The following is a 15,720-nucleotide window of genomic DNA, read 5'->3' on the forward strand; positions in this document are numbered from 1 at the left end:
CACTCACAGGGCTAGTTGAGAACTAGATGGGGCAAGGTGAACAAAAGTACTTTGGCAATGAGAGTCCCATGTGAATGTGGGTGTCTTATCTGTCCTTCTGATAGCACTGCAGTGAACAGAAAGCCAGCACCAGAGTAGAAACCCTAAGAGCAGAAAGAAGGGAATGGATGATCCAACATGCCCTTTGACAAAGACCATTTAAGGAAAAGAATTGGGTGGGGCCAGGGGTGGGGAAGATGTCCCATTTGCAGCCAAGGCAAGAGATGACCGTAACTTGAACTAGGATGGAAGGAAACATGAAAGGAAAGTGGACAGATTCAATAATATTCATTAGGCAAAATCATCCAGGCTAGGTGATGGATTGGACATGAGAAGGAAGAAGGAGGGGGCATGTTCAGGATGACACTTCTGTTTCACTTTGGTGTGATTCGATGAAATAAGAAACAACAGGAGAGACCCAGGTAGGCAGGGCACAGATGAGAGATCAGACTTGCTTTCAGTGTGTTGAGTTTGAGGCACTTTTGAGACATCCAAGTAGAAATGTCAAACAGGCCACTGGAGCTGAGTATATATTGTGGCTCAAGATATAAAATACCAACTACACCTACATAGGTGGGAATTAGAGTCATTGGCCAGGATAAGATCACCTAGAGACAAGGTACAAGATAAGAAAAGAAGTGGACCTAGGACCAAGTCTTGAGGAACCATCACATTTAATGACAGAGTGGGATGAACCTCTAGAGAAACCAGAGAGACAGAAGGAAAAGCAGAATAGTGTTTTTAACCAAGGAAAAAGCATAATTCAAGAACAAAGAAATGGCCTTACCACCAAGTACTGATAAGGGTTCATTTAAGATTGAGGCTGAGGGGTGCCTGTGTGGCTCAGTCAGCTGAGCATCCGACTCTTGATTTGGCTCAGGTCATGATCCCACCCCGTGTCAGGCTCCACACTAAGCATGGAGCTGGCCTGGGATTTTCTCTCTCTCTCTCTCTCTCTCTCTCTCCCTCTGCCCCTCTCCCCGATTCACTCTCTATCTCTCTCTAAAAATAAAAATAAATTAAATAGTTTGTTTAAAAGGCTGAAAAATACCCATCAGATTAGCAATGGAGGCCATCAGTGCCCTTTGCCCTTTCATGACAGAGATCAAAATCCAGGTCCTTTCCAAACACAGTATATTGCCTATTCCTTGTTCCCATTACCACCCAAGGTTCAGAATGGACCTCTAATCACTGGGAAAACCAATCTTCCTTGGGGTCCTGAACAATATGGCTGTTTCAATACAACAATTAGCTTCAGCTAAGCCTATAACTTTCAGGCAGCTGTACTCTGCCCTACATGCTAAGAAATCCTATCTACTGACACTGGTTTCCTCCAGATCACAGATGGCAAATGTGCAGCATGCATATTAACACTCACCAAACTGGGTCCACCCGACATCATTAATCAATCAGAAGTCTTCACCTAAAAGCATGTGCCTCTGGAGGTCACTATCCCAATATCTCATGGTGCAGGATGGCTGTACAGTACAGAATCCTGAATCCCTGACCACCTCATTGTTCCCCATTCACTATCCTCCCCTGAGGGAGACGAGACACAGAGGAGACAGAGATGAGACACATTCCACACCCAGTGTCCCTTTGTCCCCGGTTCCATGTCCCTGGATGACTGGCTGCACACAACTGTTGGCCACACCGTTGCATCGATTCCCAATGTTGATGTGATTTGCAGTGATTTGCTTTGAAACTCAAAGCTGGGGATTGTGGGCTTTATCTGGAAAGCAGTCCTGCTGCACTAGAAACGGGGAATGACTCGGCTCACAGCACAGCAGTGTCTGTTTGGCATCTCCTGTCAGACACGAAAACCCAGGTCCTGCCCAGCACGGACAATGCTCATGCCACCTCTCCAGCCTGATTTGGGAGAGTAATAAGTTGAACAAAAGAGCAGATGATCATAGAGGCTTATTTGCAGTTTGCACAGTTTATATTTAGCCATCTTGTGACTGGATTGCAGGCCCTGTGTGGCAGTCACCCTTGGGAAATTCAATTCTGGGGGGAGGGGGTTGCAGAGGTGGGACAGGCCTGGGAGAGGGTAAGGAGGGCTTAAAATGCCACTTTAGGGCACAGGAAAGAAGGTCAGAACAATACGCTGTCCAGCTGGGGACAGTAGAGACTCACTGGTTAGAAGTGAACGTGAAAATGTGTAAGGGGACATTTTTAATAGTCTGTAAACTGCCCAGTACAAAGGCACTGAAGACTCTTCACCTTCCCTTTGAGTCTATCCAGTCTACCATCGGTTAGATGCTATTTCTCTGTCTGTAAAATGAACAGGCTAGAGAGGATGATGCTGTGACTCCATCCATGATAAGGTAAAGAGAGGTAACCTATGGAGTGTGCAATGGGTGGGGTGAGTGGGGAACTTTGGGCTTGTTAACACCCTGGGGCAGTCATAACAGAATATTCTGTCATCATTAAAAATGGCAGTGTTGATGCCACCCAAAACAAAACATGAACCTCCATTAAAATGTATCTCAAGAGATTAAAGAGTACACACTCACACACTCACACACAAATATATCTCAAAACTAAGATAATCGTTAGAGAGAAAAATGACAGTGCTCATCTGTATTAACTGAAATTGAAAGTATTGATAATATCTTGCTAAGTGAGAATGGCACAGCCTTGTGAAGTGGCCATTTATTGCCAACAAGGCAGCAGTGGGATGGGAGACAGTGATCACCGGAGGTGGGAGGAGGCTCCCCAAAAAGGAAGAAGAATGCAAGCCCAGCCTCACCTCACCCCTGCCGACCCCTCCCACTCTGTATTTTGGGACTAAGGTGTCTGGAAATGTGAATGCCAGAAACTGATGCTGCCAGAGACAGTAGGTTTTTATATACAGTTTTTGTTGTCACATGTTTTGATTTGGTTTGTTTGTTTGTTTTGTCTCTGTGATGTTTGGTAGCAGGATACTTGGAAGGAGAGCCCAATCCACCATGTTTCCCCAGCCTGAGGCAGCACAGGAAGCGTAAACAGGAGCGTGGGTCCTTAGGGACCCAGTCTGGTGGGGCCCTTCTTAGAACAAAGACTGTGGCTTTAGGCCAAAGCTGCTCCAGTCTCTTGGTGAGACCCAGTCTCCTAGAGATGGTCTTGTCTGGGCAGAAATCTTGTAATTCTACAATGACAAAGCAGAAAGGGCCTTATAGATGAGGCGTCACTCCCAGAGCGGTCCTGTTTCCATGCTGTTCTCAAGCCAGCGGCCTTCTGAGCTAGTCCAATAAGGCTCTGGATTCCAGGATAACCGAGGGTTTAATGCAAGTTTCAGGGAGAGACCTGCTTCTCACAGATATTCAGCCAGTCCCCACAGCAGATCCAATGCCTCATCCCCATTAAAGGCAAAGCGGATTCTGTCATGGTGTGATTTGAAAGAGCCAAGGATTTCTCTCTCTCCACTTGCCAAAACTCCACCCGTAGCTCTTCATTCCTTTGTGTTAAAGTATATTCATCTGCTAAAATGAAAGGAGGTATGAGTCAGAAAACAAAACTCCGTCATATGAAAGAGCCCCCAGAATTAGAAATTACACAAATGGGCATCTAAGGGGGGAGGTGGAAGGGAGCAGTTCTCCAGGCTCATCTTAACCCCTTGGCTTCTTTGAATCCAAAGGGTCTTTTCACATCTTTGCATGTTTTAACGAAAGAGCGATTTAGGTCCAGAGGGGTTAGGTCTCTTAAGCAAGGTCACACAACACACTGGGAACCAGGAATGGAGTCCTCTGGTTCCGATGCATCTTTCAAAGGACTCTTAAAGATTAAATTTTAATCCAAGACCCTTTTGTTTTACAGACAATAGGAACCTTCCTCACCAAAAGTCCCCTTTAAAAATTTCTCTTCTGGCACTAGCATCTGTAGCGAATGGAACTGCCATTGTAGGTACGCTTCGTGTATGTGAACCGAGACAGGAAGAGCTTGGGCTTGGGAACTTGACCCGTCCGACAGCATCGCAAACCCGGTCGGACTGCGGGTGTTACCTGCCGGCTTCAGCTGCCTTCTTCCAGGGCCTTAGTCGTTTGCCGTGGCGCTCCTGCCCCCTAGTGGCAGCAAGCTTTGCTGCAGTCACATTCACCGGACCAAGGATAGGAAAGGAAATTGGATGAGAAGAGATAGAGGCAGCCCGCATCCTTCTCTAAGAGGCAGGCCTGGTTATGGGGACATTTTTTAACCTCACACACAAAAACGCGACGAACTAGACATTAGCCTGCATCAGATTTGAACCTGCAGACAGGTGAGGCCAAAGCACTAAGGAACCTCCTGGGTTGAAAACAGATTATATAACTGACTCAGGGACTCGTGAGACTCGGAGGCTCTGAGAATCCCACGGAAGCAGGAACAGAGGACCCAAAATAGCAGAAGAGCGGGACATTGCCATATGGTGCCCCCCCACCACATCCAGTAATCACTAGCATGAATGAATTCAAAGCCCTGCCCGCCAACTCCTCCCAGGCTGTGCTGCATGTTCAAACCCCTGGTCCCCACTCTTTGCTTAGCTGACTCCTGCTCCTGCGTGTCTCAGTTCAGAGCGTCCCTCCTTCAGCAGAGATGCAGCCTCATCATAAGCTCTCATGGCACTGAGTGCTTTCCCTTCGTGGTCCTGATTCTGTGTTTCTTTGATTACTTTCATGCCCCCACTGAAGTGTCAGTTCCCTGCGGCACTGAGGCTACTTTATTGACTACTGAATCTATGTCCTTAAAACAGCAATTAGTACATAAGAGACCTTCAATCAGTACTTTTCAATGGAATTAGTAAAATCACAAGTGATAGTTGAAGGACTGAATTATATGCTTACAGGATAAAAAAATAATAATAATAACAGTTCTCATCTCAATAGAAAAAGGAGACCTCATTTCGGGCCACAGGGCTGTGCCACCTAGACTTTGTGATTAGTGTCCTTCTTGCCTGTCTCAGGACCTTCCTCGTCTATGAAAGACACAAAGATCTTCTGAGGGTGAAGTCCTCCCAAATCACCCCAAATGCTCACCAACACCCTTGGGGGCAGGTAGCTGGGCAGGTGTCTTTACCATAATTACACTTTTTGACGATCAGGCTCCACAAGCTCAGCTTTAAAGCATCCCTGCTGGGGGCGCCTGGGTGGCTCAGTCGGTTAAGCGGCCGACTTCGGCTCAGGTCACCATCTCGAGATCCGTGAGTTCGAGCCCCGCGTCGGGCTCTGTGCTGACAGCTCAGAGCCTGGAGCCTGTTTCAGATTCTGTGTCTCCCTCTCTCTCTGACCCTCCCCTGTTCATGCTCTGTCTCTCTCTGTCTCAAAAATAAATAAACGTTAAAAAAAATTAAAAAAAAAAAAAGCATCCCTGCTGTAGTCAGAAAATCTGCCTGAGAACTGACCTTCAGGGCTGCCTCTCTGTGTGAAAATCTGCCTGAGAACTGACCTTCAGGGCTGCCTCTCTGTGTGACCTTGGATGGTGCTTCCTACAGTGGCTTTCCATTGCCCCGTTTGTAAAATAAGGATCTTGGGGTATGCAACATCAAAGTCACTGGTTTTCAGGTGTCCAAAAACCCAACTTAAACTGCCTTAAGGGAGGGGTGAAAGGGGGATATGTATTGCTCATGAAACTGAAAAGCCATTGATTCGGGGCTGACTCAATCCAGGATATTGAGCAAGTTCATCTAAGCCCGGTTTCTCTTCTCCATCCTTCAGCTCTGCTTCCCTCTGTGTTTCTCCCCTCACTGGAAGGTTCCTTATAGATGGGGGTCTCCAGCAGCTCCAGGCTTTCATCCCCTCAGCAGGAAAATAGAGGGGCTTTCTCTCAAGAGTACTGGACAAAAGTCCCAGGACTGCCCCCACTAGTGCCTTTGGGCCACATGCTCATCTGTGTCACTGTAGTCAGGGGAAATTCTGGGCTCCACCTGAACCACATGGATTGATACAATCAGAGGCTCAGTCCCTGGAAGGTGATCAGGGGAACACCCTCAGAACGTGGGGGAACAGTTGCTAGACAAGCAAACACAAAAATGGCACTGCAGAGTGAGTGATCTTGAAGGACTTTTGCAACTTTGAATACCCTGATGTGACTGATTTGATGGCAGGGAAGTGAAAGGGAGAACAAAGCCACAGGCATGCTTTAGAGTTAGCCCAACTCCAAACCCTTTCAAAAAGCCTACATGCCAAATAAGAGCCTCACCGCCTCTGAAGGGAGAGGAGGGTGATATGAGCAGCCCTAGAAAGCAAGCAGTGACGCTGACCCTCTAGAAGCTGAGGGGCATAAAATGAATGGTGTTTTGATAACGCTGCTAAAATGGAACATTTCTATTTCCCAAAAAGATGGACACTGTCAGTGAGATTCATAAAAAAAATTTTTTTTAAATCTTATTAAACTTTCCCTTTCACTGCTTCTTTGTATCTCTGGTTGAAATGGAGCAGGATGCACGTTGCCATGGTGATGGCTGAATTTTAAATAACAGGGCTCAGGAGCCCGGGCTGCTGGCTGTACCCGCCCCAGGCAGGAAACGTTGGGGGAAGGAGAGAGTCAAAGTGAGCAAAGGAAGAAAGCTGCTGGGCTCATCCCAGGATGCTAACTTCTTCAACTTGTTCTCCTTTGCACTAGGAATAAGGCCCCAAAATCACAGACTCTGGCTTCTTCATAGAATGAGAGAATGTGGAGCCCAAATGCATAAGGACAGAACCCCGAAAATCACTTTGTCCAGTCCCTCCCTGATTCACTCTTGTGACAAACGGATTTCTCTACACTTACACTCCTTCCCGGGAGCAATGGGCCCAACCCACCCACGTTTTCGAAGGGCCACTGGAAATTTGACCCTAAGAGAAACGTTTGAAAACCTAGAGACCTTGAAAGTGAGAACCTTATAGGGTTTTTAAGTGAAAGAGGAATTTGAGGGTAAAAGTCCAGTAGCTGTCAATTCAAAGAGCCCTGGCCACAAATTCCAGTTCTGCTCTTCTCTCTAGAACCATCTAAGAATGAAATGAAGAAATTCAGGAAATGTGAGTTCCCTGTGACTGGACATACTCAGGCCAGCATAGGCCAGGGAGGAGCTGACTGGCAGGAATGGTTTGTTTGTTTGTTTGTTTGTTTTTTAATGTTTATTTATTTTTGAGAGAGAGAGAAAGCACAAACAGCAGAGAGGCATAAAGAGAAGGAGAACAGAGGATCTGAAGCAGGCTCCGTGCTGTTAGTGCAGAGCCCGATGCGGGGCTCAAACGCACAGACTGTGAGATTATGACCTCAGTCCAAGTCTGACACTTAACCAACTGAGCCACCTGGTGCCCAGGAATGTTTTTACATAGTGGCAGGCATCAGAGAGGCCGGGCCTTGCTGAGGGAAGCTCAGAGAAGCGGCACAGCAAGGCCTTCCCCCAGAATCCTTCTAAAGTCCAGGCCAAGGAAAGAGGAAACCAGACAGTACAGCTGGAGAGAACCAGCAACCAGGAAGCAGGAACTCTGCTCTGCCGCCTAAACACCATGGGAACTGGCCCTGACAGGGATGGTCTAGTTTCAGTGGCCTCTCTCTGCTTGCCCCCACAGACCCCAGGAAGAACTTGCATTCTCAGCTGGCCCATCGCTCGTCTCCCAAACAAAATGGCTATTCCATATATGTTACAGTCAAGGCCATTCTGTATATGTCAGAGAATGGCTTCTAGAAGTTAAATGGTGGTAGTAGTAATAATAATAATAAACACACAAAGAAATGTTCCTCGAAGCTGGGAAAGGGCAAGATTATTGAAGCTGAATGAGTCTGTCATTTCCCACAGAAGCTGAGTGAGCAGAGGCACCAGGAGAAAGGGGTAGAGCCAAGCAGATGGGGCCCTTGGGCCTGAGACCTACACCTTCGTGACCTGCATCCCCACACCCATCCTGTGCCCCAGGCCTGATAATACAGCAGCTTGGGGCCTAGGATTCCCCCATCAGCGTTCCCCAGGCAGATTGGAATGAGGAGGGGAATGGCAGCACCTTAAGAAAGAGAATAAAAGTCAGACTCAGAGCGAAGGGAAGTGGCCCTGCATTCATACCAGCAGCTCATACTCCTGTGCCTTCCTGAACAACATCAAGAACTCAAAGGCCCGCAGCCCCAAGGTGGCAGACGCAGCCATCCAACACTGGCCTTGGTCCATCACTGGTGGCCCATGACCTACTGGCCTCTCTTTTCAAGGGCAAGCTTAGGTCCCAAACCACCACTTCTGCCCTCATAAAGTCAGCCCTGCCTGTCCTGCATGTGCACACACACACACACACACACACGCCTGGAACAGGGGCAGAGCAGCATGCAGTCTTAGAAATAGCACCCAGTAATCTATACACGCTAGGCTTGTACAGGCATGAAAGCTCCTGAAGGAAGCCTGGAATCCATCAGCAGAAAGGCATCAGGAGACCTGAGGTTAGAGCCATGGGAAGGAAGGGGATGTATTTTCCACTACACACCTTTTTGAAAACATTTTCTCACATGCATATATGCCTTTTCAAAAAATAAATTCTGTTCCTCTTTCTATAAAGAGGCCACTCAAGGTCAGGAAAACCAAGTCTCAGTTCTATTCTGCCACTAATACTGAAGCAGTGTGCTGCCAGCCTGGGTCTTAACCACTGTTTGCCTCAGCTCCTGGGGCTGCAAAATGGGGTTGGAGAACCCTACTCTACTCCTGTCACAGACACTTCAGGAGTTCGATGAGACACAACAATAATAGCAATGATAATAGCTAAATATATTGATTGCTTATCATAGCACAGTGCTATTATCTCAATCATAAAACAAGCCTATAACATTTACTATAAATCTCATTTTAAAAGACAAGAAAAGCAAGGCACAGAGAAATAACTTGCTCAAAGGCATGCAATTACATATCCTGCTTTCAGAACCAACACTGTTGATTAATATTCATTATTCTAGATGCAGCTTCTTGTCCCAAGAGGTTTGGGTGAGTGAGCAGATAAGCTCCACCTGTTTTCCCCAATATCGGAGTCTCTGCCTTTGCTGAAGACAGTTTAATGAGTCACTAGAATATAGAGATAGGGATATAAGCCAAGTGGGATCCTGGTCCTGGATGTTAGGATCTATTTCATGGCAGACACCATGATGGCAGATGTGTCTCTAATGGCAAGAAGCCCCACATGAGGCTCCTATACACACAAGTAACTTGTTACGGCCCCACCCTCTGTCACCATGGCAATGAGGGACATAGGATGCCAGGGCTCAATGGCTGTTCCTGATTTACAGAGCCTTCCTAATTCACACTTCCCCTTTCAATGTCCTCTTCTCTCTCCCATGGACTTCACAACCCACTGCAATATCTACCAACTGACAGTCATACAGCCCCTCCTTGAACACCAGGAGGGACAAGAAGCACACCGTTCACCGGGCCCAAACCATTCTCAACCCACGCTGACCTGCTTGCAAAGTCTCCTTTCTGTTGCCCTAAAATCTGTCTCCTCATGTTGTCTAGCTCTCTGCCTCTTCTTCCACTGTCTCTGCTGCTGCCACACATTCCTTATCGCCTCTCCCCTTGTAGATTGTCCCTGCCTCAAAGCTTCTGCTTCCTCATTCTTGCTTCTGTTTTCTTACATTCTGTATGCCCCCTCTTGGCCTTTATAATGGCATCTCTCTGTGAACATTTCAGTTGCTGGGTCTGCCACCAGCTGCCTGATTTGCTCTCCCCCCCCCCCCCGCCCCAGTTCAAATTCCCAAAAGAGACAATCAGATTGAATGAAGTTGTCCCAGTTTGGATAAAGCTCTTCAAACAGTCTATAGATTGCCAGCCCTTGGGTCCACATCCAATCTGTTGTGGTTGGTAAAAGGTTGGACCATATGATGGAAGTATGGGCTGCCCCCGAGAAGATCCTAGGAATGGCCTGTGGGCTATTGGCTACCAATATGTTTCATCTTACATACCAACTGCATTCAAAAAAAATTGGCTAGCCAATAAGTTTCATCCTACATACCAACTGCATTCAAAAAATATTGGCTGATTTACAGACTGTGTTGAGAAGGACTCAGGAGTTACATCTGAAGTCGATGAAATATGATTAATGAGTTTTATTTGCTATGAGCGCACAAAAAAAGCCTCAGCCTACATGCCAGTTGTTCACCATTTTAGTGTTAGGCCATCTGATCAGATGAGGACAAAGTAAGTTGAGGCATCACCTTCCTCATTTTGAATTTCCTGCTTCTCTTTATAAGGGTAAAATTACAGTTGCTAATTTATATGGCTGGATTACACCATAACTTCACATTGAAATTCAGCCACATAAAACCCCTAAGCCTTTTCATACCTGCTATTAAAACACATACCATACTATACCAAAAAAAATAAAGAAAGAGGGGTGCCAAAGTGGTTCAGTTGGTTAAGCATTGGACTTCGGCTTAGGTCATGATCTCACCATTTGTGAGTTCGAGCCTCGCATTGGACTCTGTGCTGACAGCTCAGAGACTGGAGCCTGCTTCAGATTCTGTCTCCATCTCTCTCTACCCTTTGCTGGCTCACATTCTGTCTCTCTCTCTCTCTCTCTCAAAAATAAACAAACGTGAAGAAAAAAAATCTTAAAAGAAAGAAACTAAACAGTTAAATTTTACATTTTTCCCTAATAAAACTCACCTTGTTTAATTTAGCCTGTCACTCCAGCTTACTGAGATCTTACTACACATGATATCCTTTTTCCAGCCTGTTTGAAAAATTGTTCATACTGTGTCTGCAAGCCTCTACCCAAGAAATAGAGGTTAAATGTTTACACTATCTTCCTCACATGACTGACACAATGGAAAGTTTCGTTTATTTGTTTCCATGGACCTACTTTTCACCGTTTGGGGGCCAACCACTCAATAATTTCAGAAAATTATTTTAGACCCCCAAGTACCTATGGGTATTTGTCCGTTGTGTCCACAGTGAAGATAACCAGAAACAGTTCAACTATTTCATGGAGGAGGCTCCTTTATTAGAACAATAGCTACTGTTCATTGAGCAACCATTCTGGGTGATAGATGCTTTCACACATTATTTCTAACCCTTACAACAATTTCAAGAGGTAGGTTTTATTACTTTTTTTTCTTTTTTTTTTTTTTTTAGGGATTAGACAACTGAGGCATAAAGCATTTAATCACTTTCTGAGATCACACAGCTGCTGTGCCATAGGGCTGAATCCCAACCCCAGTCCACCTGGCCCAAACCCTGCGTCCCTTCCACTGCTCCACACAGCTTCTCCTTCTCCCTTGGTGTGCCTCTCTGAGTGACAGAAAAACTTGCTGTCAATGACTGAAGGCAGAGACTGGGGGTTCAGGAATATAGTTACCAATGGGTCATGTTTTATAAAAGCCCACCTGTATTAGGTCCTTCAAGGTATGAATATTACACAGTTATTACAAAGAACGAGGTAGGGAGGCCTGGGTGGCTTAGTCAGTGAAGCGTCTGACTTCGGCTCAGGTCATAATCTTGTGGTTCACAAGTTCAAGCCCTGTTTCGGGCTCTGTGCTGGCTCTGAGCTGTCAGCAAAGAGCCTGGAGTCTGCATCAGATTCTGTGTCTCCCTCTTTCTCTCTGCTCCTCCCCTGCTCATGCTCTGTCTGTCTCTCTCTCAAAAATAAATTAAAACATCAAAAAATTTTTAAAAAGAACCAGGTAGATCTACATGTATTCATACAAAACATATCCAAGATATTAAGCATGTCTATTCTGATCCTGTTTTTTTTAACATTACATTCACATGTGCAGGTGAGAAGTGAAGAATTATAGGAGACTTCCAGTTTCTACTCGTAATATTTCCATTTTGATTGAATTTTTACATTTGTGTGTTACTTTTGGAGTCAAAAAAAGAATTTAGGAAGACAATTTGTGAAAATCAGCAGTTTCTTTTGCCCTTCAAGTCCTGAAGATCATGCATCTGTCTGTGGGATACACAAAGATCTGAGCCTCCTGGACCTGTGGCAACAATACAAGAAACGCACTGTCTCACACATGAAACTATGAGGTAGGAGAGCACCTGGGTTGGTTACCTCAGTGGTTGACTGAATTGTGATGTCCTAAAGCATCTTTGCACCCTGAATCTCCAGCATACCACCTGGCTCCCTTTAATCATTAACTGGCTGCCACAGCAGTAGGCGTCCCAAACAATTATGGTAATATCCAGTGACAGAAGAGACAACTACTTATTAGCAGCAAGAAGAACCTATCTAGAAATATCCACAGCAGACTTCTCACATCCTGCTAGTCAGAATTGCATCCCCTGCCCCCTGCTAATCCAACCACTGACAAATGGGATGAGGTCATCAAGCTTGAAACCGGACAAATGATTTGCTCCCTGGGACTAGAGAGGCCAGCCCTCTTTGAGGCATGTCACTTGCCTACTCTCTGAACCATACTGGGGTTCTGTTAACAGGGAAAAAGGGGGGGAAGTCTGTTACAACTATTCCCTAAATCTGTAATGATACCATGCTCCTCTTATGAGTGTTCTCACCCAGCAATTCCTCATCCCTCCCGACCCACCCCTACCCCCATGCATTCTCACAAGCACATTGCTTCGGAGCCAGGTATGCTAGCTTTATAAACTATTTGAATACCAAAGTGTCCCCTAAAGCGCTCCTGATTTTGTTACCATTACTTATGCTGAAAGGACTATTGACAAAGCCTCTACTGAAGATCCAAAGCCATGGTCCAGTTAGTTTCAGAAACTGAGAATTCTAAAAGCAGGCAAGCAAGTGACTTTTTGGGGTTGTAATATATGGCTCAGTTTAACAGGATATGCAGTTTTTGATAAGAAGAACTAAGCTGAATAGATTTTAGGGGAGAAATTTAAAAACAAACAGACCTGTCTTAGATGTTTTATGGTACAGCTTTCTACAGGTAGGGTTCAATGAGCTCTGAACCTGAAGAGCTCTTTTCCTCTGAAAAACTAGAAGGTACCACCCTGCATGGTTCAGCCTTTTGTCCATTTGGGAAGTCACCAAAAGTCCCAAGCCCCACATCATAAACTTGAGGAATCTCTGATATGGGATTGATTTTTCTGGTACAGGAGGTTGCTGAGCGTGGCTGCCAGGGAGAGAGAGTGAGGAAGAGGAGCTGTTTCCCCAGCCCCATCAGAGCTGGACCTTGAATTCAGTTATCTTAACGTCTTCCCCTACCCCCATCATCACTATCTGTCCCCTAAAATGCCCTTGGCTTTGAGTTGCCCCTTGTGCTAGATGCCTTCCTTTGCTCCTCCCCATCCACTCTCCTCTATTCCCCATCCTGCTTTGTGCCCTCAGAGGCTGACCTGCAAGAGTGTATCAATGGGTTCCTTGCCCTCTGACTTCCAGCTGGGTCTGGGACTGGCAGGAGATCAACGGGAAGAAGCAGAGAGCACTTGGTGAGTTGGGGTGTTTATTCTCCAAGTTTCCTCCCTTTGGGATCCCCAAGCTCTGGCTTCATCAGGAGTTCTCAGTGAATAGTCCTATTTCCCCAATCCCAGTAACCCACCCCCTCATCTGCCATAGCAGGGGTAATGGAGCCCCACTATTGCTAATCTGGGGCTCTTTGCTATGCCTTGTGGTTTCTCTACACCCTGCCCACACCTTTGTAAATAGCTTTTTTATGAAATTCTGCTTGAGTTATCCTAATTTGAGGGTACCATCTGTTTCCTGCTAACACACCTCTCTAATTTGATCTTATATGGGCTGAATGTTTTGCTTGGTGATATTTCTATGTTCCTGCCTCCCGAATCACTGTTCTGCACAGGGGCAAACACCTCAGCCCCTGAAGTCTCATAGAAGTGGGTTCAAACCCCCAATCCACCTTCTATAGCTAGAAAACCTCAGACCAGTCCCTTTACCTCTCTGAGCCTCAGTTTCTTCATCTGCAATATGGTAGTAGTAATAATAATAGTGGTATGCTCTCCATGGGGACCCTATGAGAATCAAAGGACAATAGGGAGTGGTGGAGAGTGGGACAAAGTACAGAGCTCACACCACATCCTCATGGGAGCTGCCAGTTCCCCAGATTCTAGTGATGGTTGTCATGAAGAAAAGCCAACCCAGAGTTGCCAGTTCTTCTGATACTTCAAGAAGCCAGAAACCTAGATTTCTTTTTCTTTTTAGATTTTTTTTAATGTTTATTTATTTTCTTGGGGGAGAGGGGGCAGTGCAGAGAGAGAAGGAGAGAGAATCTCAAGCAGGCTCCACACTCAGCACAGAGCCCAACATGGGCCTCAGTCTCACAACTGCAAGGTAATAACCTGAGCCAAAAATCAAGAGTCAATCACTTAACCGACTGAGCCACCCAGGTGCCCCAGAAACCTAGATTTCTATATCAAATCTCTCCTTTACTACTGTATCAGTACCATAAGGACAGTAATGACTATTTTATTCATTACTATATCCTAGTGACTAGAATAGCACCCAGAGCATAGAAATGATCAAAAAACCTTTGTGGAATAATTTTTCCAATTTTTGAACACTAGCAACTAGTGAGGGTGAAACCAAACCAGGGCCAGGCAAGTGCTGCGAGACTGTGAGGGAGTGCGCCCCTCCTTGACTTTTGTACCCTAGGCGTATCATCACCCCAGGCCTGGCCCTGCACACAGCACTCCTGTGAGTTGCTACTTTAGGCTTCTGCTCTAGAACTAACCACAATAGAAAGGTACAAATAAATAATGGACACTTTGGGGGCCCCTAATAATTAGACCAGGCCATATTCTCATCAAGTGGAGTGTAGCCATTATCTGCAGAATATGCAGTGGACACAGAGCTCACCTGCAACCACACACTTAATCATTGTGCCCAGGGCTGTGAGGATATGCAGCAATTTTTTCAGCACAAACAGCTCACGGATCCTCCTCTCCCTCTACCACAGCCTGAGGATACAGACCCAGTGAGCTGCAGATTTGTTACCCAGTTTAGAAATGCCAAGGAGACAGCTCTCCAGCAAAAGAATGACTCGGTGGACACACTGCAGATAAATAATGTATGAAACCACTTCTATTTTAACGGCACTTTGCAATGACACTAATATTGATGAAAAATGTTAGCATGTGTTAGATGGTGCTATATCCAGTGAGAGATTGGGTTTGGCAGGCTCTGGGCCACTTCTAGTCTGGGCCAGAGATGTGAGAAACAGCAATCCCTAGATGATGGGTGTGAAATAGGCTCATTGGGTCAAGTAAGACAAACACTTGACCTTGGCAAGTAGCTTGTGGTGACTACTGTTGGCTGGCTGACCCAACAGTCATTACCAAATCCCTCTCCTGGTCTTCCACTCCACAGGTTGAAGAAGTTTCCAGCATTGGGACGCCTGGGTGGCTCAGTTGGTTAGGCGTCCGACTTCAGCTCAGGTCATGATCTCGCTGTTTGTGAGTTCAAGCCCCTCGTCGGGCTCTGTGCTGACAGCTCAGAGCCTGGAGCCTACTTCAGATTCTGTGTTTCCTTCTCTCTCTGCCTCTCCCCTGCTCATGCTCTCTGTCTCAAAAATAAATAAAACATTTAAAAAAAATTTTTTTAAGTTTCCATCCTCATATATTTGGCAGTGGTCACATAAAACACAGTGAATCATGAGTGGGATTCTGGGAAGAAAATGTGCTTTTCTGATAAAAGGGGCAAAAGTTTACACTCCTAAGGCCATTGCAAATAATGCCTGAATCAATGTAAGCAAAAAGCTAAAAGGAAATAGATACAGATACATGGCATAAATAAATAGATGATAGATAGATAGATAAATAGATAGATAGATAGATAGATGATAAATGAA

At 45.8% G+C, this 15,720-nt stretch overlaps 1 long non-coding RNA gene across 1 annotated transcript; it reads right to left on the minus strand.

The window, feature by feature from the left end:
* Positions 1 to 2,063: 2,063 nt before the first annotated feature.
* LOC124520537 (uncharacterized) lies at positions 2,064 to 15,329 on the minus strand. The gene is made up of 2 exons (XR_006964337.1): positions 15,154 to 15,329; positions 2,064 to 3,503 (listed from the first exon to the last, which is right to left on the minus strand). It is a non-coding gene; the product is annotated as an uncharacterized LOC124520537 (long non-coding RNA).
* Positions 15,330 to 15,720: the final 391 nt, after the last annotated feature.

This window comes from Lynx rufus, unplaced genomic scaffold (genome assembly GCF_022079265.1).
Source record: "Lynx rufus isolate CCGP_SWC_20201006 ecotype Redwood Valley unplaced genomic scaffold, mLynRuf1.p SCAF_1, whole genome shotgun sequence".
Lineage (NCBI taxonomy): Eukaryota > Metazoa > Chordata > Mammalia > Carnivora > Felidae > Lynx > Lynx rufus.